Source organism: Saimiri boliviensis, chromosome 5 (genome assembly GCF_048565385.1).
Source record: "Saimiri boliviensis isolate mSaiBol1 chromosome 5, mSaiBol1.pri, whole genome shotgun sequence".
Classification (NCBI taxonomy): domain Eukaryota; kingdom Metazoa; phylum Chordata; class Mammalia; order Primates; family Cebidae; genus Saimiri; species Saimiri boliviensis.
Window position 1 is genome coordinate 133280028 of NC_133453.1, and position 24137 is coordinate 133304164.

The 24137-nt window shown below is 45.8% G+C and overlaps 1 long non-coding RNA gene and 1 pseudogene across 1 annotated transcript; one reads left to right on the forward strand and one right to left on the reverse strand.

The window, feature by feature from the left end:
• Positions 1–540: 540 nt before the first annotated feature.
• On the reverse strand, positions 541–942 carry LOC141584484 (interferon-induced transmembrane protein 3 pseudogene; annotated as a pseudogene).
• Positions 943–5847: 4905 nt separating this feature from the next.
• LOC141584485 (uncharacterized) lies at positions 5848–22366 on the forward strand. The gene is made up of 3 exons (XR_012517557.1): positions 5848–6172; positions 10020–10143; positions 22204–22366. It is a non-coding gene; the product is annotated as an uncharacterized LOC141584485 (long non-coding RNA).
• The last annotated feature ends 1771 nt before the right edge of the window (positions 22367–24137 follow it).

Here is a 24137-nt window from a genome sequence, read left to right on the forward strand (position 1 = left end):
TTGGCTCACTTGGGGACCTTACGTTGTTGACAGGACATCTAAAAAAGCTTTTAGGTTGACATTACCTTGAGAAGCTGAAGACACAAACCAGGAGAGGCTTCAAGGTGTCTCTTCCCCACTCCCCAGGGAACAAAGGAACCCCGGATGTTGAAGACATTGATACCACTGTGGAGGCTTCCCTGCCTGAGCCCTGTCAGCTGGAAACCCTGGACTGGAATATATGGGAGCTCCAGGATTCATGGATGAACCCATCCCATTGCCCAATACTCAGTGGGTGCTGAGCACTGGGGATGACAGATGCAGCATATGCAGCTTTCCCTGAGTGACTTTGGGCTGCACACTTAACATAGGTAGGTTTTCGTTTTCTTTTTTTTTTTTCCAGGAGCACGTGCACTTTATTGAACGCCACTGTGGAAAAGTGTGTGAGGGTAAAGGGCTGATACAGGATGGGCTGGGGGCAGGGCGAGGGATTGAAGCTGGAGTATCAGGGAGACAGACAGGTCACGGGCAGAGCCCCTGGCCCGGGTGATTCCTCTGGATCTACTGATAGGCTTGCAGAATCAGGATTGAGATGATGATCATCAGAATGGTCATGATGATGCCCAAAATCAGGGCACAGATGTTCAGGCATTTGGCAGTGGAGGCGTAGGTCTGGGCCCTGGTCAGGTCGCCAACCATCTTCCTGTCCCTAGACTTCAGGGAGTAGGCGAACGCTATGAAGCCCAGGCAGCAGGAGTTCATGAAGAGGGTGTTGAACAGGGACCAGACGACGTGGTCGGGCACGGAGGCCTCGCTTCGGATGTGGATCACGGTGGATGTCGGGCGTGCAGGGTTGTAGGGTACCCCCAGCACATCCACCTCATGCTCCTCCTCCAGCATCTCATCGTTTGGGGAATGGTCGGTGCTGGCGGGAGTGAAGAAGGTTTGGACAGTGTCGTTCATGGCGTCTGGAAAAACCGACCGTGGTGGGGTTGCTGGGATGCTTCTCAGTGGGCCCTCAGGTAGGTTTTCTTTCCACGTGTAAACCAAAAATAAAATTCTAAGTCCCCCTTTCCCCTACCACCATCCAAATGGACTTTCTCCTTGGCAAGGGCATGCTTACATTTTTTATTTTTAAGTTCTGGGATACATGTGCAGAATATGCAGGTTTGTTACATAGATATACATGTGCCATGGTGGCGTGCTGCACCTATCAACCTGCCATCTAGGTTTTAAACCTCATATGTATTAGGTATTTGTCCTAATGCGCTTGCTCTCCCTTCACTTGGCCTCGACCCCCTGACAGGTCCTGGTGTGTGATGTTCTCCTCCCCATGTCCATGTGTTCTCAATGTTCAACTCCCACTTATGAGTGAGAACATGTGGTGTTTGGTTTTCTGTTCCTGTGTTAGTTTGCTGAGAAGGATGGCTTCTAGCTTCATATCCCTGCAAAGGACATGAACTCGTTTTAATGGCTGCATAGTATTCCACGGTTTATATGTGCCACATTTTCTTTATCCAGTCTATCACTGATGGGAATTTAAGTTGGTTCCAAGTCTTTGCTATTATAAATAGTGCTGCAACAAACACACACATTGGTGGGAGTGTAAATTAGTTCAAACACTGTGGAAGACAGTGTGGCAATTCCTCAAGGAGCTAGAACCAGAAATACCATTTGACCCAGCAATCCCATTACTGGGTATATACCCAAAGGATTATAAATTGCTCTTAAAATTTAACCTGAAAGTTGGGTCAGGCCATGATATGCCTCATTATACCTCTCCAATACTAACATCAACACAGACCTTTAAGTCTAACAAGAAGCATTTACAACCTGTTCTTTCTGAAGCCTGCTACCTGGAGGCTTCTTCTGCAAGTAAGAATTTGGTCTCTACCACCCTTTATCTTAACCCAGGCATTTCCTTTCTATTGGTCCTGATGAATCTTTACATAAAGATCAATTGTCCTCCAGAAAATTTTAAAATCTCTCGATAGCCTAGAAGCCCCCACTTCCAGTTGCCCAACCTTTCTGAACCAAAATAATGTATTTTAGGCCAGGCGCGGTGGCTCACGCCTGTAATCCCAGCACTTTGGGAGGCCAAGGCGGGTGGATCACGAGGTCAAGAGATCGAGACCATCCTGGTCAACATGGTGAAACCCCTTCTCTACTAAAAATACAAAAAATCAGCTGGGCATGGTGGCGCCTGCCTGTAATCCCAGCTACTCGGGAGGCTGAGGCAGGAGAATTGCCTGAACCCAGGAGGCGGAGGTTGCGATGAGCCGAGATCGTGCCATTGCACTCCAGCCTGGGTAACAAGAGCGAAACTCTATCTCAAAAAAAAATAATACAGCCGGGCGCGGTGGCTCAAGCCTGTAATCCCAGCACTTTGGGAGGCCGAGGCGGGTGGATCACGAGGTCGAGAGATCGAGACCATCCTGGTCAAAATGGTGAAACCCCGTCTCTACTAAAAATACAAAAAATTAGCTGGGCATGGTGGCACGTGCCTGTAATTCCAGCTATTCAGGAGGCTGAGGCAGGAGAATTGCCTGAACCCAGGAGGCGGAGGTTGCGGTGAGCCGAGATCGCGCCATTGCACTCCAGCCTGGGTAACAAGAGCAAAACTCCGTCTCAAAAAAAAAAAATAATAGTAATAATGTATTTCTTAAATGTATTTGAATGGAATCCCACGTCTCCCTAAAATGTCTGAAACAAAGCTGTACCCCGACCGCCTTGGGCACATGTTCTCAGGGCCTCCTGAGCACTGTGTCATGGGCCATGGTCACTCATGTTTGGCTCAGAATAAATCTCCTTAAATATTTCAGTTTGCATCTTTTTATCCACAGGTATTTTGGGGCCCATGATACCACACCCCAAGATGAAGGTCTCAGAAGCAGCTCCAGAAGTAAGTTTTCCTGTGACCTTCTGCCCTTCTGCCCCTGGCCCCTGGTTCTTCCACAGGCTGGACATCGAAATGAGACTCTTTCCCCAAGGCAAGTCATAGGAACCAGAGCCCCTCTTCCCTGTGGCCAGCCATAAACCCCCAAAATATTCCTCTAACTCCATCCCCTTTCTGTGTAAAAACTGGTCATAAAGAAATTATCTAACCTACCTTGCTTGACTGTAGGTCCTAAGACCCCCATTCCAGAGAGAGTTCTGCCCCACATCCAGAAAGAAGGAATGCTGCAGAGAGAAGCCGAGGAGAATCTACACGGACAGGTCTCGCTGGGTTTCCCCACTCAGGCTATTAGCATTACTTCACACCCTTTTTGTCCAGCCATATTTCTTTCACAGCTGTTCATACTTTGTTGAACCTAAGCAAAAAAAAAAAAAAAAAAAAAAAAGGACAACTTCCTGTGACAGAAAGATAAGTTTCCCCAAAATCATTAAGCCAAAGGGAAAAGTCAAGCTGGGAACAGCATTGGGCAAATCTGCCTCATTCTATTCCTAAATAAGATAGCTACAAATATTTTTTAAAATGCTACATACTTCCCTCACAATTTGCTCACAAGGAGATTTCTTGTGGACAAAGTATAGGGTCTTTCAGGCTGACTGGCAGAACCGTGGACCACACCATGGTCACCTCTGTGACCTGCGTGGACGCTCCAGATGAGCTCCTGCAACGGGCAAGTCTGAAGTAACTGGAAGACCACGAAAAGGGGAAGAGTGATCCGCCCCTGGGTGCCTAATTAACTTGAGACATCCTTCTATCGTTCCTTATTCCTGCCTCAACTGACAAGGCAATTAAACTTTGCAACCACCCTTGGTCAACCTCGTGACTTCAGACCTTATGACCCCCTCCCAGTTTGCAAAAATTACCCTAAACTGTAACTTCTGTAACTTACCACTGCCAACCCCAAACCTGTACAGCCAACTCCTATCCCACTACCCTCTGCTGACTCTGTTTTCAGACTCGGCCTGCCTGCACCCTGGTGAATAAACAGCCATGTGGTTCACCCATAGCCTGTTTGGGGGGTCGCTTCATTCAGAGCACACATTTTAACACAAAGGACAGACAGAATTCAAAGTCATTCCCCTACTCACTTGAGAGAAATGCATTTATTTATTTATTTATTTATTTATTTATTTATTTAAGATGGGGTTTCACCTCGATGGCCAGGCTGGTCTTGAACTCCAGACCTCAGGTGATCCACCCACCTTGGCCTCCCAAAGTGCTAGGATTACAGGCGTGAGCCACCGCGCCTGGCCGACAAATGCATTTCTGATTTCTTCCTTTGCTCTGTTGTTTCAAACTAATCCATAGAGGAATATTCCTGCAAATTGTGCATTCAGTGAAAGGCTAATCAGATGCTCAAAAGAAAGCAACTATTTATATCTTATCTACCTATGACCTGGAAACACCCCCAACAACTTTGAGTTGTTCTGCCTTTCCAGACTGAATCCATGTACTACTTGCTCTTAGAAATATTGATATCTCAAGTCTCCCTAAAATGTTTAGAACCAGGCTGTGCCCAGCCACCTTGGGCACATGTCATCAGGCCCTCCTGAGGCTGTCATGGGTGCATCCTTAACCTTGGCAAAATAAATGTTCTAAATTGTCTGAGACCTCAGGAGTTTCGGACCAGCCTGCCCAACACGGTGAAACCTCGCCTCTATTAAAAATTAAAAATTAGGCACATTTGGTGCCAAAACCCGGGACGGAGAACTCCTACAGAAAACCAAAACCCCTGTCCCTGTTCTCCTTGTGCTGCCTCTGTGAAGAGATCTACCTATGACCTGGGTTCTGTTCATCAGACCAGCCAACAGACCCACTCACTATACTCAGATCAGGTAACCGGTTTGCCTCAACTTTTCTCTTTAGCCCTTCTTGCTACCTGTCAGCTTCTTCTCCTTTCCATTTCATTTTTCCTCTCCCTTTCAGCAGAGACAAGAGAGACAGGACTTTCAGTGAGGTTCGTGACCAGAAAAAAATTCTATGTAGGTCACAGAACTGGGAAGACAGTCTTCTGTTGGTGACTGATCATTGAGGAGATGTCTACTCTGGTCACTCACTTGCACGCATAGGTGACAGATGAATGTGAGGGATGCCCCATTTGACTGATTCACCCCGGGTTCAGATCACGGTTTAGGCTGCAGTGCAATGGCATGATCTCGGCCCACCGCAACCTCCGCCTCCTGGGTTCAGGCAATTCTCCTGCCTCAGCCTCCTGAGTAGCTGGGATTACAGGCACGCGCCACCATGCCCAGCTAATGTTTTGTATTTTTAGTAGAGACGGGGTTTCACCATGTTGACCAGGATGGTCTCGATCTCTTGACCTTGTGATCCACCCGCCTTGGCCTCCCAAAGTGCTGGGATTACAGGCATGAGCCACCGCGCCCGGCCCTTATTTTCTTCTGCAACACCGCTTGGCCACAATATAAACTGGACAATGGCTCAAAATGGCCAAAGAACAGCACTTTCAATTTTTCTATCCTGCAGGATCGAGACAGTTTTTGTCATAAAATGGGCAACTGGTCTGAAATTCCCTACGTCCAGGCATTTTTCACACTTGGCTCTCTTCCCAGCCTCTGTTCCCACTGTGACGCCTCTCAAATTCTTCTTTCTCTCCCATATTCTCAATACGCATTTTATTACCCAATCTGCCTCAGACATCAGGAAAAAACTTCAAAACCTGGACTCAGGCCCTCGAACTCCGCAACAGGATTGAATTAACCTCATGTTCCAGGTGTTTAAGAATAGCGAGGAGGCAGCCGAGCAGCAACGCGTTTCGGAACTTCAACGGCGTGCCTCCACGCTAAGACAGACTGGCCCCTGTTTCAACGACAGAAAACTTCCCGGCATCGAGGAAAGCACCAGCGACCGCTCCATCAAGCCGTCCTCCTCCAGGGCCTTGCCTCAAATGCCGGAAAACTGGACACTGCGCCAGGGAGTGCCCACAGCCTTGGGGCTCCATCTCGCTTCAAATGCCAAAAACCTGGACGTTGGGCTATCAGAATGCTCACAGCCCAGGACCCCTCCTAAGCCATGTCCTGTCTCGGGGGACCCCACTGGAAATCCAACTGTCCAGCTCATCATACAGCCACTCCCGAGGCTCCCGAGTTCAAACCCAGTGCTCTCCAGCTGACTCGTTTCCAGAAGTTCTCGGTTTAACAACTCAAGATTGACGCTGCCCAACTGCTTTGGAAGCCCCGGGACCGTCATGGACGCCGACCTTTGCGTAACTCGCCGTGACCGGTAAGTCCGTCCTCTTTCTAGTCGATATGGGCAATGCCCACTCCACTCTGCCTTCCTTCCAAGGGCCTGCTTCCTTAGCCCCTGTCACTGTTGTGGGCATTGATGGCCAGCCTTTGAAACCTCTCAAAAGCCCCCAACTCTGGTGTCAGCTGGGACCACACTCCTTTCCTCACTCTTTCCTAGTCATTCCCACATGCCCCGTCCCCCTATGAGGGCGAGATATTTTAACTAAATTACCTGCTACCCTGACTATTCCAGGACTACAGCACGTCCCACAGCTGCCCTCTTCCCTGGCCCAAAGCCCACCTGGCAGCCTCCCATCGCATCTCCTCACCTAAACCCACGGGTGTGAAACAGCTCCACCGCAGCCTTAGCAACCAGCCGTGTACCTATCACGATCCCCTTAAAACCTAGTCACCCCTACCCAGCACAACGCCAATACCTTATTCCGCAACAAGCTCTAAAAGGACTAAAACCTGTTATCACCGGCTAAGGTGTCCTCGTAAGGCTGGGTGTCTGGAGTGGGTAGGATGCGCTTAGCAGCTTGGCGAATTTCTTGCCTAGTTTGTGGGAGAACTGGAAGATAATCTCCAAGAGGGCTTGTGTCTGAGAGAAGGTTAGGCCCGAGCAGAAAGTTGTGGCCGTAGGAGAGTTCAAAGGGACTGTATCCTGTGGGTTCCCGGGGAGTGGCACGAATGTGAAGAAAAGCAATAGATAAAAGGGATATCCAGTCCTCCTTTATTTAAAGGGCGAGTTTGGTAAGATGTGTTTTTCGAAGGCCATTAGCCTTTTCTATTTTTCCTGATGACTGAGGGCGGTAAGGGGCATGGAGATTCCATTGAATGCTGAGAGACTGCTTGGGTGATTTGGCTAACGAAAGCAGGGCCATTGTCAGATTGTATGGAAGTAGGCAGGCCGAATTGGGGAATGACATCATTTAATAGACAAGACAAGCAGGGGCCTTTTCTGTTCCAGTAGGGAAGGCTTCAATCCACCTTGTAAAGGTATCCACGCATATAAGAAGATGTTTGAATCTCTTGACATGGAGCATACGAGTAAAGTGAATTTGCCAGTCTTGCGTGGGGGTAAATCCCTGCGCTTGGTGAGTGGGAAAGTGGGGGAGGTCTTAAACATTTCTAGGGGTGTGTAGACTGGCAGATGGAGCCCTGAGATGTAATTGTTTTAAAAATGGACTTCCATGAAGGGAAGGAGAGGTTCTAAGAGATAGGCCAAAGGCTTATATCCTTCACGAAAGTGGTTGTGAAGGACGAGAGGATGGGATGGGCTTGCCAGGCAGGAAGAAGGAATTTTCCCTGATCGAAAAACCAATTGCCTCGAGTGGGAAGCAATTGTTGAAAAAGAAAAACATCGTCCACTAGGGGGCGATACTGGTGCATTTGCTGCCTGTTTAGCTGTCTCATCAGCATAAGCATTTTCTCGGGCAGTGGGATCTAGAGGTTTCTGGTGTTCTTTACGGTGGACAACTCCAGCCTTGGCTGGGAGAAGGGCAGCTCTAAAGAGAGCTTTTATGAAAGAAGCATTGATAATGGAGAATCCTTGTGTAGTGAGAAAGCCCCTTTCTGCCCAGATGACAGCGTGGTGACGGAGGATATGGAAAGCCTATTTGGAGTCGTGTAGATGTAGACTCAGCCCTTTTTCCAGGGTGAGAGCATGTGTGAATGCCATCAGTACAGCTTGTTAAGAAGAAGCAGACGAAAGAAGGGTGGCAGCCTCAATGACAGAAGTGTGGGAGGCAACAGCATAGCCAGCCTTTCCTGGAGAGAACTGGTTAGGGTTTTTTGTTTTTTGTTTTTTGTTTTTTGTTTCTTTTTTTTTTTTGAGACGAAGTTTCGCTCTTGTTACCCAGGCTGGAGTGCAATGGCGCGATCTCGGCTCACCGCAACCTCCGCCTCCTGGGTTCAGGCAATTCTCCTGCTCCTGAGTAGCTGGAATCACAGGCACGTGCCACCATGCCCAGCTAATTTTTTTGTATTTTTTAGTAGAGACGGGGTTTCACCATGTTGACCAGGATGGTCTCGATCTCTCGACCTCGTGATCCACCCGCCTCGGCCTCCCGAAGTGCTGGGATTACAGGTGTGAGCCACTGCACCTGGCCCTCAAAATTGGTTTATTATTTAATCATTTTCAAGCTGTTGATTTTGGAGGTTTAACAATGGCTGTCATTAAAAATGAGGTTCTAAACCATGCTGAGAACTTGGTTCCTTAACTTCTAAAGATTCTTTTAAACTCTGTAAATTTTTTTCTATTCCCATTCCAGGCACATAGCCCATGTCCTGCATTATTTGCTGATTTTGGGAGCTATACGATTGTTCAGGTATTAGGACTTTGGTTCCTCACTCCTGTAATAAGTTTCTTTCCCACAAATTAATAGGAATCTGAGTCACAATAGGCTGAATAGGTCCAGGCTGTCCTTCAGACCCTTTACATGGTAAGATAAGACTGTTTTGACAAAGTTCTGAGGCCTGTCCCACTCTGACTATATTAGAGTGAGCATTTTATACAGGCCGAGAAGAGGGTCAGTGCTGAACAGAAATAATTGAAACATTTGTGCTAGTATTAACTAAACCTTTAAATTTTTTTTCTATGTATAGTGACTTTACATGTTGGGTGTTTATTTGTAATTTGATATACCCAACAGGCAGCTTTGCCCTGCTTATTTGTACTTCCAAATCCTCCAATGCTTTTATGTTTGCTTGGACCTAATTTGATGTGAGGTAAAATGAAGAGTTGTGCTATGCGTTTTTTAGGTTTAGCACTGCAAGGAATGGAAGATGACATTACCATTTGTATGTCCACTGTAAAATTACTATTAATAACTTCTGTATGAAATTTTATCCCTGGAGTATTAAGGCTAGGTTTTCCTACAAGCAAAACCACTGTTTCTGTAGGTAATGGCTCACAGACTCCCGTTGGTATTTTTTGTGGAGGCTCCCCAGGTAAAATACTTACTTTCTGAGTGCTACACAAATTTACTGCTACGCTTTTAGCAGGGGCAGGAAACAAACATTTGTACAGAGATGAGAGAGTAACTTGAGCAGGATAGGCCCCGGTTGGAATCGACTTCCCTTCCTTATGAAATTTTGAATGACATTGATTAGCCCAATTATTTTTATTTGTTTATTTTACATTTAGGGCAAATGCCTGGTTTAGTATTTTTTGTTGTTACCCTCAGCTGAGGTCCTGTTCTTAGATTTTGTCCGCAACCCTTTCGGTGTGTTCCCTTTTTCCACAATTAAGACAAGCTCTGGGAAATGCAGCAGTCCTTTTGTTTACCCTCAATCCTGCCATAGTTTGCACTAATAATGTAGCCTTATGTAAATTTCCTCCATTGCCATCACGAGCCTTAATATAGTCCATTAAAAGAGCTATCCCTGCCGGGCGCGGTGGCTCAAGCCTGTAATCTCAGCACTTTGGGAGGCCGAGGCAGGTGGATCACGAGGTCGAGAGATCGAGACCATCCTGGTCAACATGGTGAAACCCCGTCTCTACTAAAAATACAAAAAAGTAGCTGGGCGTGGTGGCGCTTGCCTGTAATCCAAACTACTCAGGAGGCTGAGGCAGGAGAACTGCCTGAACCCAGGAGGCGGAGGTTGCGGTGAGCCGAGATCGCGCCATTGCACTCCAGCCTGGGTAAAAAGAGCGAAAGTCCGTCTCAAAAAAAAAAAAAAGAAAGAAAGAAAGAGCTATCCCTTTAAAAGGCTGTTTAGCAGCCTGACATTCTGTATTAGTATTATTGATTGCTTGTTTACATTTCTTTAGAAATTTAAATGGCATTTAAATGGAAAAGGCTTAAATCTTACCTGAAACTGTCCCTTCTCATTTTTAGGATGCATTAAAACAAAGAACTGCTATCCCTCTAAATTCCAATCTTAACCAGCCTGCTGAATCCCAGCCTGAATAGACCGGATGACTGCTGTGGAAGGCCTGTATCCAGACACTGGAGCAGCAAGGTTTGCTTTTTAAACGACTCTTAAGTTTTCTGACAGGGGAATATCAGGCAGGTTTGGCCATTTTACTTTTTGAGTATGGGCTTAATATTTTTACTATTTAACTTAACTAATACTATTTAATTTTGTTTAAAGTTTTTCTTTAAAGGTTGTGGTTTTATATGCTTAGCTTCTACTTGCTTTTTAACTAATTCACGGGCTAGCTGTAACTTCTTTCCCTTTAGAGGCTACTGCTTTACTTAAAAGGTGCCCACTCCTGAGCCTGGGCCATAGTTGCTGGCCTTGGGTTGTCTGTTCACCTGAACGCCGCTTTGACCTATCTTTGCTGCTGAGCTTTTTCCATTTTTTTTTCTTTTTCTCCCCCACCCCCAATTGATGGCTGGCGATACCTTTTGCTTGCTCTGCTCCCTCCCTCTGCCCAGTGTGCAGCTTGCTGGCCAAGTTCATGTTTACTTTTCTTAGGCTATGGCTATGGCAATTATGGGTTTATCATTAAAATTAGGTCATGGAATACAAATGTGTGCCAACCACCTTGGTGTTAAGCTGATTGCTCATTTCTCAAATGTGTAATAGCAGCTTTCCTCCTGATGACTAGGCCATGTACCTTTTCCAGGATGACAATTATCCCTATTCTGTTTGTTGTTGTTGTTGTTGTTGGCCGTGGACACAAGGTGCCCAAACTGTTGAAGTGGCAGCTGTGTTTTCTATCTGCTGGTGGAAGAGTTCTCTGCACCTGTGGTGCCCAGAACCGTGGAAATGGGAAGCACACATTCCCGAAGTGGGTTACTGGGGGTGACAGTAACAGGAGCCATTGTGGCTTCCATGCTTTAATTCTGAGACCCATCAATTTTTTCTTTGGAGGATAGTGCATCAAATAATGTTCATTGATTTCGCATGCACATTGTATACTGGAGGATGATGCGTCATTGTTCATTTCTAATAATGTTTAGAAATTTTACAAATGTTTCTAAACATTATTAGACATTAATGTCAATACCATTCAGAGTTTGTGAACACTGCTCTATGTACATATCATCTAATGGAAGAACGCTAGGAAAAACTCCCGGGAGCATAAACATCTTAAACAGAACTTCCTGTTGTGTATCAAAGACTCTGCTAATGATGCAGCCTCCCAGTACAAACAATACATGTGACTTGTCCTCAGCTTTTCAATCTGGGTTTGCTCTAGAGTAGAATTAGAATTTAAAACACCTTGTCGGCCGGGCGCGGTGGCTCAAGCCTGTAATCCCAGCACTTTGGGAGGCCGAGGCGGGTGGATCACGAGGTCAAGAGATCGAGACCATCCTGGTCAACATAGTGAAACCCCGTCTCTACTAAAAATACAAAAAAATTAGCTGGGCATGGTGGCGCGTGCCTGTAATCCCAGCTACTCAGGAGGCCGAGACAGGAGAATTGCCTGAGCCCAGGAGGCGGAGGTTGCGGTGAGCCGAGATCGCACCATTGCACTCCAGCCTGGGTAACAAGAGCGAAACTCCGTCTCAAAAAAAAAAAAAAAAAAAAAAAAAGCAAATAAAACACCTTGTCAGCCAACTTAGTGAAGTTCAATTGTGAGTAGAATTTCTGCTTCTGAATTCTTATAGTTTAAATGCTGGCCTGTGTGTTGTAAGCTCCAGAAACTTCTTTGAAAATGTGTGGGCAAAAAAAAGTTTCTCTAATAGCTGTTGAAAGAATGCAGTCTCACTAAAGGGAATTAGACTAGGGGATATAGATTTAATTTCATTCACTTAGATTTAAAGCAAAATATGGTAAGAATTTGATAGATTTATGAACCCAAACTAACCAGAATCCTCAACTTAATTTCTGTTGTTGCTGCTATACTCATATTTCATGAGAAGGAGTCAAAGAGTAGAAACTAGTTCACGCTCGAGATTTCTGTCCCTCCAAAAATCACCTTCCAGGGATGCATGAATCCTGTACAGATTGAATCCAGTGTTCACATCCCATATTTACAATCCCTATGCAGAGGTAATGATGTTTAAAATAATGACTCAGAAATATTATAAGATGTAAAATGATCAAAGGAAGATTCAGTAATGTTTTGGAGGCTGTGCCTACTTAGGAAAGAAAATTTGCCTATGTACTTAAAACACACACACATACATACACACACACACACACACACACACACACACACACCTGAATAGACTGACAAGTGTTTCAAATTAACTCTGAGTTAATCCAATAATCAATTTCCAAAGCTTTTTACTCACCTGTGGTCTTACTCTGTTTGATTTAACCCATACCTCACTTGGTGGTATCTATGTCCTCAGTAGTTTAGGCAATTTTTTCTCAAAGCCCCATGTCATCAGCAGTGCAAGATTAGAGGTGTCCTGGTTCACACATGCGTGTGTCTTTCCACATGTCAGACTTCTATTGAAGAACCCATCCCGATTCTCTCAGTTCTTCAGAGAATTTCTTATCACAAAGGTCATGAGCTACATGGAGTTCCCAAGGAGATGGTTCTCCTCAGCACTTCCCATTCACTCCGTAGTCAGAGCCATGGGCAACACAGACTCAATCCATTCGACAAGTCAGTCTATATTGCATACCATACATAATATTATATTTAACCAATATATAAATATTATAGGTTAAATATTCCACAACAAACAAGGTAGCACTTAACATCAAGATGAGAAAGAGATAGGAGAAAGGGTAAATGAGCAAGTCCCAGTGGGAGCGAAGAAGACAAAAGGATTCCTGGTCTGGTCCATTGGTCTCCCAAGGAGGAGTCTTTGATGTGGAAGAGCCTTTAGAGGTGCATGCCAATTGCTTATTACCGCTGACTGCAAGAGTGGGTTAATCAAGGCAGCTGTTTGGAGAGGCTGAAGGTCTGCCTTTTTTTATATATGTATAGCCACAGAGTCCTCTGGTGAGAACCTACAGTGGAAGAGTGTGCTTGTTATGTCCTTACCCGGTTGGATGCAGTCTTCATATTTTTATTCTTTTGTTAAGCAAAATACCCTTGTTGGCAAAGTCCCATATGAAATATAAAATGCAGTATTTTTCTAAGATGGAGTTTAATGAAGGGTTGCTCTATATACCCCAATTTCTTAGTTTTGGGGTATTTCTGGATTTACTTCCTCAGAGTTTCCTCTCCTAGTTCTGGGAGACTTTTCAATTTCTGTTGCTACCCGGTTGCCAAATATTACTTCTTTCTAGAATTCATTAAAGTATAACCCAGCAAAAATATAAAGATTTTTGTGGGTTTGGAAAGAAATGTCATATCACACAAGGAGTCAATGGAAATCATCTTGGCCCAGTGTAATTTCCACCCTTCCTCTTGTGGCCATTCTTTATCCAAAACGTTCGGGGCCTCCGGTGAAGCGTCTCTCCCGACTGAGTGCAGTCCCTAGGTCTTAGAAGGGAGTGATTCCCTGAAGCTGATGATAATTTTTAGCTCTCTCTTGGTCTTCTCTTCCTGTGTCCTGTTGAATTCTAATAAATAATATTCACATCACATTAAATTTTTATTTCTTAGGGAATTGTTCTAAATTGCCATCTTGTCTCGCAGTCCTTGAATAAATAGCCCTTGATCTTGCAGATCCAACAATCTTAATTCAGTCGAGCTGCCACATTTGATAGATGAGGAAACTAAAGCTCAGAGAAGGAAAGTGATTTACCAAAAACTACTGGGGCTATTTGGAAGCAGAGCTGAAGCCATAACTCTGGTCTTCCTCCTCTTAGGCCAATGCCTCTATCTACTTGTGTCATTTTTTGCTTCATGCCAGATTGGCAAGATTGTAATAATGAAAGATGACAGGGTTGCTTATGCACCTTGTATTCTTCTCTATTATAACTATAAACCAGAGTATATGTTTCCCAGAATAGTTAATCATCTAGCAGAAGAAGACAGTGTGATTTCTTGTCCTGTAAATCATGAAAAAACACCTTCAGTACCTTCTATTAATGTTTGCCATATTGTTTTTCACTATAAGGAATTGGTCTCAGTGTAATTGTGTATAAATACTGCCCATTGGTCTCTCCTTATTAGTAGATACTAACACTACAAGATTATAATTGGTTATACTGTATGAGGAGAATAACAGTTTATAACAATATTACTTGCAATAAACTTCATACTTTCTTTTCCTATTCTGTGAAGCAGTTGTCTGGCTTTATGGCTACACAGACAGTTTTTCTTTCATAGCTAAGTTTATTTTGTCATAAGGCAATCAGGTGGCACAAAAGTGTTAACATCTACAGGCAACCAAGATCTAGCAAAGAAATTTGAAGATCATGTTCACCCTGAATAAACAGGTGCCTTTAAAAAAAATTCTTCCAACTTTTTTTTTTTTTTTTTTTTTTTTGAGACGGAGTTTCGCTCTTGTTACCCAGGCTGGAGTGCAATGGCGCGATCTCGGCTCACCGCAACCTCCGCCTCCTGGGCTCAGGCAATTCTCCTGCCTCAGCCTCCTAAGTAGCTGGGATTACAGGCACGCACCACCATGCCCAGCTAACTTTTTATATTTTTTAGTAGAGACGGGGTTTCACCTTGTTGACCAGGATGGTCTCGATCTCTCGACCTCGTGATCCACCCGCCTCGGCCTCCCAAAGTGCTGGGATTACAGGCTTGAGCCACCGCGCCCGGCCCTAAAAAAATTCTTCCAACTTTTTTTTTTTTTTTTTTTTTTTGAGACAGAGTTTCGCTCTTGTTACCCAGGCTGGAGTGCAATGGTGCGATCTCGGCTCACCGCAACCTCCGCCTCCTGGGTTCAGGCAATTCTCCTGCCTCAGCCTCCTGAGTAGCTGGGATTACAGGCATGTGCCACCATGCCCAGCTACTTTTTTTTTTTGTATTTTTAGTAGAGACGGGGTTTCACCATGTTGACCATGATGGTCTCGATCTCTCGACCTCGTGATCCACCCGCCTTGGCCTCCCAAAGTGCTGGGATTACAGGCTTGAGCCACCGCGCCCGGCCTCTTCCAAATATTAACGTCAAACAGAAAAGTTGGAAAAGAAGTACCGTAAAGACACATGCGCCCCTTATTTGATTCACAAATTAACATTTTCTAGGATTGGCTTTGTGTGTCTCTTTGTCTCTTCACATACACACTCATTTTCTCTCTCTTACACACATGTGCATATACAGGCACACACTCGGATTTTGGGGAGCTCTGAACTGCTTGAAAGCAAATTGCAGACATCAAGATTATACAAAAATACTTAAGGGATTTTTCCCAAAATTAGCACATTCTTTTATATTACTGCAATAACAATCACAAGACATTAGCTACTGATAATTAATATTATGTAGTATACAGTCTAAATTTAAATGTCTCCACTTGCTCTCAAATATTCTCTATATTAGTCAGGGATCTTATATTGGATTTTTGTGTCATGTTTCTTATTTCATGAGTGTAGAATATTGCTTCCCCTCCACCCTTTTTCCTCATCTTTTACAACCTTGACATTTTTGAAGAGTCCAGACTAATTGTCTCATAGAATGTTTCTCGAACTGGATTCATCTAACTGTTCTTCTGGAATAGACAAAATGTTTAGGCAAATATTATGTTTCCCATTGCATTGCATCGGGAAGTTTATAATGTCACTTTATCTCAATATTTGTGAAGCTAAGTTTCATCTTTTCGTTTTAAATTCCGTACTTAATAAACATTTGATGGATAATAGAGATATATGAATGTCCTTTTCCTAACAATATGTTAGCGTATAGTGTTAGGAGTAATTTTATGCCAGAATCTCATATTACCTTGGTGGTATTTGCAAAATGGTGATTTTAAAATTCAGGCATTTTTCTAGCTCAGGGGCCAGTAGATTTTTCCAGTAAAGAGCCACATTCTAAGTCTTTTAGGCTTTGTGGGCCACATATGGTCTCTGTTACATATTCTGTTTCTTCCTTAGCTGTGTAAAAATTATTCGCTCATGGACTGCAGGAAATTGGTCTGCAGCAGGATTTGGGGCCATGAGTAGTAGTTTGTCAAAGTCCTGTTGTGTGTTATAAAGAAGAGCTTTGCTTTCCTTTTCCTTGTAACACGTGTGTGTGTGTGTGTGTGTGTGTGTGTGTGTATGTGTGTGTCAAAGGGAGAGAATGAGATTCTTTAATAACTTTCTTTTTTAGAGTTGGTCTCTTTAAGCTTTTTGTTTTTTAAATAAATACTCTTTGGATTTAATTTTGGTAAATAACACTGTCTTTAAAAATTTCAATTTCATCATCTTCTATGCTTTCTGATACAATAGCCACTAGCTGCATGAGACCAGTCAAATTTAAACTAATTGTAATGAAATTATAATTAGAAATTTGATACATTAATAATTAGAAAAAATTTAGTTTCTCAGTCACATGAGCCACATTGAAGTGTACAAGTATTCACTGAACACACACAGCTAGTGGCTACATATTGAACAGTGCAGATGTGGGACATTTTTATGATTTAGAAGTTGAATTGGATAGTAATAAATGCAGATTTCAAATGTATTTGCACAGAGTTGTGCAAAATAGTCCCTCATAGAATTAACTTATAATATTTTCTTGTCTTTTTTTGCTTTTATGCGTATTTCCCTTCTTACTAATGTGTCTATTTCCTTTTTTTAAGGTACCAAAGTATTAATTATATCTGTGATTTTTCTGTTTTTGTCTCACATTTTCCTTTACTTATGCTTTCTTTTGATTTAGTTTGTCAGTTTTTTGTTTTTTTTTTTTTAACTTTTAGTTTAGGTTCAGAGGTACCTGTGCAGGTTTATTATGTGAGTGTCACTGCGGATTGTTGTGCAGGTGATTTAGTCACCTGTGTGGTAGGCACTGTACCTAATAGGTAGTTTTCCAGTCCTGACCGTCCTCTTTCCTTCGTCCTCAAATAAGTCCCACTGTCTGTTGGGTCCATGTGTACTCAATGGTGAGCTTCTACTTGTGAGAACATGCAGTATGTGGTTTTCTGTTCCTCTGTTAGTTCATGTAAGATAATGGCTTTTACCTGCATTGATGTTGCTGCAAAGGACGTGACCTCATTCTGTTTTATGGCTCCATCATATTCCAAGGTGTATATGTACCACATTTTCTTTATCAGTCTACCATTGATGGGCATTTAAGTTGGTTTCATGTATTTGCTATTGGAAATCATGCTGCAATGAGCATATTTGTGCATGTATCTTTTTCTTTTCTCTCTTATCTTCCTTCCCTCCCTCCCTCCCTCCCTCCCTTTTTTCCTTCCTTCCTTTCTCTCTTTTCTTTCTCTCTCTCTCCCTTTCTTTCTCTCTCTCTCTCTCATCTTCCTTCCTTCCTGTCTTTCTCTCTCTCTCTCTTCGTTTCTCTTTCTTTTTCTTTTTTCTTTCTTCCTCCCTCCCTCCCTCCCTCCCTCTCTTTCTTCCCCCCTTTCCTCCCTCCATCCCTCCATCCTTCTCTCTGCTTCTGTCACCCCGGCTGGAGTGCAGTGGCACCATCTTGCCTCATTGGAAGCTCCACATCCCAGGTTCAAATGATTCTCCTTCCTTAGTCTCCCAAATAGCTGGGACCACAAGCGCCGCCACCAGATCCAGCTAATTTTTGTATTTTTTATTAGAGGCTGGGTTTCTCCATGTTGCTCATGTTATCAGGCTGGTCTTGAACTCCTGACCTAAGGTTATCTGCCCACCTCGGCCTCCCAAAGTGCTGGGATTACAGGTGTGAGCCGCCGCACCCAGCCCTCACTACTCCCTTTTGTATCTGCCAACTCACACCTTGCCCATGCCACTCATGCATCCCCCCTGCCTTTCCCCACGGTCATTTGTGAGTCCTGCACTAAATGGCCTTCAGTCCAGAGACCAGACATCAGACAGCAATCTGGACCTCTTCCTTGATGGGAGGTGAGACCTCCAGAAGAGGAAAATGCCTGCTTTGGAGCCTGCAGGCTGAACACAGTGACTCTCCAGGCAAAGAGCTAGAACAGAACTGAGTAAAATTTCCAGCCAGAAAGAAAATTTCCCAGTCACGTCTTCCCTAACCCCACTTTACCGATTGAAACACTAAGGCTTAGAGGAGAGGAGACAGAGCAGGCATTGGAACCATAGTCTCCTGGCTCCAAAGCCAAGTTCTGTCCATGCAGCCAGGCCCCATCCTTCCTTCTATAATGTTTATGACAGTATGTGCTGGGCACTCTTGTTAGGCCCTTTTACACATATCACTCAGTCTGCTTTTCCCATTTGTTTGACAAGTATTTATTGAGCTCCTACTGTGTGCATGAGCTGGACTCAACACCAGGGACATCTTGGTAAAAAACTCAGGCAAAGTCTACCCAGCTGGGGTTCTAACAAGACAAAGAGAGGATTGGCACTGTGGGCAAGGCTGTGAAGGCAATGAATGGACTGGTGGGGCCAGACAGGGAGGGTGGACAGGGATGCTCTCTGCATGGAAGGGGCATCTTCTTGGCTTTGAAACCCAAATGCCAAAATACCTGTGAGCAGCAGACCATGCCCACTCAGTAACAGAGCTGAGCCACAACCCTCCATAAATGCCAAACCAAACACCAGATCAGGCCAGCAATGAGGGACAAAGACCATGGCCTGATAGGGTCTTGCCACCTGACCTCACAAGGGGATTTTTGTTATGCTTTTATTTTTATTATTATTATTATTGTGGGGTTGGGAGTCCTTAGTGCACAAGAAACATTCTAAGAACCATAAGATCAAGGCTGTAATCCCTGCTCTGCCCTTGCTCTGTGACCTCGGGCCGCTCTCGCCACCTCTCAGAGCCTCAACTTCTTTCCCCTTCTGTAAAGTGGAAAGTCTAAAAAAACCTACCTGGCAAGGGGGTCCAGGGAAGTCAGTGAGCTCCTTCATGTAAATAGCCGATGTCTGCACGTGGCCCCGGGTCAGAGATTTGTAATGGGGACTGAAATTACTGATAAGTGGCCAGGCATGTTGGCTCACACCCATAATCCCAGCACTTTGGGAGGCCGAGGCAGGTGGACCACCTGAGGTCAGGAGTTTAAGACCAGCCAGGCCAACGCGGTGAAACCCCATCACTACTAAAAATACAAAAATTAGTCGGGCATGGGGGTGTGTCCCAGCTATTGGGGAGGCTGAGGCAGGAGAATGGCTGGAACCGGGGAGATGGAGGTTGCAGTGAGGTGAGATCACGCCACTGCACTCCAGCCTGGGCAACAAGAGTGAAACTTTGTCTCAAAACAGCAAGCAAGCAAGCAATTACTGATAACCTTACAGATTGTCAGAGGCACACAAGGGACTCAGAGGGGGGACCACACCCATCCTCTCACAGAGAGGGGAGCAGTCTACCCACCCTAGACCACACAGTGACCTGCTGTCAGCAGCTGCATAGTCCCAGCCTCTCCATTATGGCCCAGGGCTTCTGACCTGCCCTGGAGGAGCCCTTGGGCCTCCCCCTACCACCTCCCTTCCCTTTCTCACTTGAGCTCTTCTCTGTGCCCCTGTTTATGGCCAAAGGCTGGGAATCTTATGAGTTTGAGGCAGCCTGAGCCTCTGTCTGTGCTTTCACCCAGAGCCAGAGCACCAGGCCCCGTGCACATCAGCTGTGACTCTCCACCGGTTCAAAACCACCTAAGGGCTGGCTGGTTGTGCGTGTCGAAGAGGGGGTGCTGTTCTTCCTCCAGGTCGACAACACGATAGATTGAAAAATACATGGGAGGCTGGGTTCAGGGGCTCAGGCCTGTAATTTCAGCACTTGGGGAAGCTGAAGCTGGTGGATCACCTGAGGTAGGAGTTCAGACCAGCCTGGCCAACATGGTGAAACCCCAACTTCTAAACATACAAAAATTAGCTGGGCGTGGTGGCATTTACCTGTAATCCCAGCTACTCAGGAGGCTGAGGTGGGAGAATCACTTGAATCCAGGAAGCAGAGGTTGCAGTAAGCCGAGATCTCACCACTGCACTGCAGCCTGAGTGACAGAGTGAGACTTCGTCTCAAAAAAAAAAGAAAAAAAGAAAAGTGCATGCGCTCTGGAGGAAGGGAGATGAAATTGAATCTCAGCTTTTGCTTCTCAGCTGTGTGCCCTTGGACAAGTTTGCTTCTCTGAGCTTCAGTTTTCTCATCTGTGAAATGGGAACAACATTTGGCTTGCCAGGGGTCTTAGGATGACTGGGGAGTGTCTGGCACGTAGTAGGTGCTCAACATGTGTGCTTTCCCATGGCCATCTAAGAGTCCTCAGGGCTGCCCTCCTGCCCTTCCCCCACAACTCCTGTGACTGCCTCTTAAATGGGTACTCAGGGTGATACGGAGGCACAGGTGAGGGAGCCAGGCTGGATCCACACCCACCCATGCCCATTGTTAGGAAAACAAGCTTTTAATGTCTCGCCCTGCTGCTGGTGGCTGGGAGTATAAAATTGGACACAGAGCCAGCCTCTCCCTTCCTCTAAGGCACACCAAGGCAACAGTGTTTAAAAGGAAAGGAGGCAGTGGTATGGAGGCTGCAGAGACTGAGCCATTCCTATGGGAAAAGGGAGGCAGTGGGGCCCACTGCTGAGGGCCATCTGGTAGGTGTTCCATTCTACCTTCCTCATGGGTCCCACAGCCTCTTCATCAGTGATGTCTTCAGGTTCACTGTCCCCAAGCTGCTTGGGTGAGTCCAGACTTCAGGAGCTCTGCTAAGGCTGTTGGTCTCTTTTTTTTTTTTTTTTTTTGAGACGGAGTTTCGCTCTTGTTACCCAGGCTGGAGTGCAGTGGCGCGATCTCGGCTCACTGCAACCTCCGCCCCCTGGGCTCAGGCAATTCTCCTGCCTCAGCCTCCTGAGTAGCTGGGATTACAGGCACGCGCCACCATGCCCAGCTAGTTTTTTTGTATTTTTAGTAGAGACGGGGTTTCACCATGTTGACCAGGATGGTCTCGATCTCTCGACCTCGTGATCCACCCGCCTCGGCCTCCCAAAGTGCTGGGATTACAGGCTTGAGCCACCGCGCCCTGCCTAGGCTGTTGGTCTCTTAATGGCATCTCTCCGGTGTCAGGGGGCTCTCTCATGCCTCTGCCTATAGATCTGGTGCTTGGGACACTAGAGGGTGGGTGAAAGGATACTGAAAAAGGGAAATGATTAATGAGAAAGTGACTGTCCCCTACAAGGGCAAATAAGCAAGCTCTTACCTGACTGTATAAATTAGCTTTTGTTGTAAGATGCCCCAAAAGTGAGCAGCTTAAAATTATAAGCATTCATTTATTTAGTTCATGGTAATGTGGGTCAGTAACATTGACTGGGCTCAGCTGGGTGGTTCTTTTCTTGGCTGGGTTTTCTCATGTGCCTGCAGCTGTGTGTCTGAAGCTGGGATGGCTTTCTGTTCCATGTGAGTTCCCATCCTCCAAAAAGCTAGCTCAGACTTGTTCGTGTGGCTGCTTGGGAGGGTTCTAAGCAATAGGCCAAAAGCCACATTTTCTCTTGAGGCTCACAGCTGGTATAGCTTTACCTCCACTCTACTCTGTTGGTCAAAGGTGGTTTTGTGGCCAGCCCAGATTCAAGTGGTGTCTGCTCAGCTGCCATAACAGAGCATCACAGACTGAGTAGCTTCAACAACAGAAATGTACTTTCCTCATGATTCTGGTGGCTGGAAGTTCCAGATCAGGTATCTGCAAGTTGGTTCCATCTGAGGCCTCTGCCTTTGGGGTGCAGTTGGCTGCCTCCTCCCTGTGTCCTCATATGGTCTTTCCTCTGTGTCCACCCTGGTCTCTCCTTTTGTGTCTACATTTTCTCCTTTGATCAGGACTCCAGACTGGATGAGGGCCCAGCCTAATGACCTCATTTTAACTTTATTGCCTCTTTAAAGGGCCTATTTCCAAATAAAGTTACATTTAGAGGTACTGGGGGTTGGGGCTTCAACATATAAATTTTGTGAGGACACAATTTAGCCCATAACAAGGGGAGAGAAAAACCCCATCTCTTGATCTTGAGGAGCTGCAGTCAGATTGAAAAGAAGCATAGACAGTGGGGGAAATAACTGAGATCATGATCACAAAAAAGTCAACCATGCCGACTGATCCCCCACACCTCGCCGACTGATCCCCCACACCTCGCCTCGTTTGAGCAAAGGCAACACACATGGGCACCTCCTCTCACCAGCTGTACCTTCTCCCTCCTTCCCCTGCAAGCCTTTTCCTGGAGTTTATTGGTGATCCCAAGCCTCTGGCCTGGAAGGACTACCTCCTCGCGGTGCTGATCTTCCTCTCGGCCTGCCTGCAAATGCTGTTTAAGCAGCAGAACACGTACTGGCTCAAGGTGCTGCAGATGAGGCCGCAGTCAGCCATCACTGGCCTGGTGTACAGAAAGGTGAGCCCCGGGAGACAAATGCACGTCTTCCCAGTTGGGAAAAGGAACATCACTGAACTGGTTGGTAGTAATGCTATCAGCAGCTGAGAACGCTTTCAGTCCTTACTTATTAGAGTCACTCACTAATCCCTTTGTTATTTCTCTTTATTCGTATGTATTTACTTTTTCCAGACAGAGTCTCCACCCACCGTGACCTCCTAGAGTGCTGGGATTACAGGTGTGAGCCACCTCGCCCGGCCTCCCTTCCTTCTTAAGTCTGAGTCATATTCTGCTGTGCGGATGGATCACACTGTGTTTATCTTTTCATCTGATGGTGGACTCGTTGGTTGATTTTTGCCTTTTGGCTGTTGTGAATCAGGCTGCTGTGAGCACAGGTGTGCAAATACCTCCCTGAGTTCCTGCTTTCTACTTTTGGGATGGATGGCAGTGGCTTTGTTAGAGCAAATGGTAATGCTGTGTGTAAGTGTTTCGAGGGACCACCGTTTGTAAAGTGTTTTGTTGTTGTTGTTGCTGAGATGGAGTCTCACTGTGTCACCCAGGCTGGGCTGCAGTTGCATGATCTGGCCTCACTGCAACCTCCTCCTCCCGAGTTCAAGCCATTCTCATGCCTCGGCCACCTGAGTAGCTGAGATTACAGGCACCTGCCACCACACCTGGCTCATTTTTGTATTTTTAGTACAGACAGGGTTTCACAGTGTTGGCCAGGCTGGTCTTGAACTCCTGGCCTCAGGTGATCCACCCACCTCAGCTTCCCAGAGTGCTGGGATTACAGGTGTGAGCCACCTCACCTGGCTCTTTTAAAGTTTTAATCATCCTGTTTTACTGTTCTTCAGCTGGGGTTATGATCTCAGCCCTGCTTCTCTCTGCTCCTGCTAAGGGACTCCCCGTAGGCAGCCCAGTCCCCGCCTCTGTCCAGGAGACAGCATACCTGGAAGTGAAGTTGGGTTGGTCCTGCCTCAGTGCTGCTTCTGTTTTAGGTAAATATCCTGTGGGGTCAGGAGAGAAAATCCCAAGTGCACCTGTGGAACACCATGGGCATCCCCCAACTCGGGACAGTGGGAGACAGAGGGTACTGGAGGAGAGATAAACCTGGAAGCTGATTAGCCCCACTCTGTCCCCTGCCCCGACATTTGTTTTTTGTTTTTGTTTTTGTTTTTGAGATGGAGTCTTGCTCTGTCACCCAGGCCTGGAGTGCAGTGATGCAATCTTGGCTCACTGCAACCTCCACCTCCCAGGTTCAAGAGATTTTTCTGCCTCATTCACCTGAGTAGCTGGGACTACAGGTGAGTGCTACCACACCAGGCTAATTTTTGCATTTTTAGTAGAGCTGGGGTTTCACCATGTTGGCCAGGCTGGTCTCCAACTCCTGACCCCAATCGATCCACCCACCTGGGCCTCCCAAAGTGCTGGGATTCCAGGTGTGAGCCACCGCACTCAGCCAAGCCCTGCTCCGTTCTTTTTTTTTTTTTTTTTTTTTTTTTTTTTTGAGACAGAGTTTCGCTCTAGTTACCCAGGCTGGAGTGCAATGGCGCGATCTCGGCTCACCGCAACCTCCGCCTCCTGGGTTCAGGCAGTTCTCCTGCCTCAGCCTCCTGAGTAGCTGGGATTACAGGCACGTGCCACCATGCCCAGCTGATTTTTTGTATTTTTAGTAGAGACGGGGTTTCACCATGTTGACCAGGATGGTCTCGATCTCTTGACCTCAGGAGATCCACCCGCCTCGGCCTCCCAAAGTGCTGGGATTACAGGCTTGAGC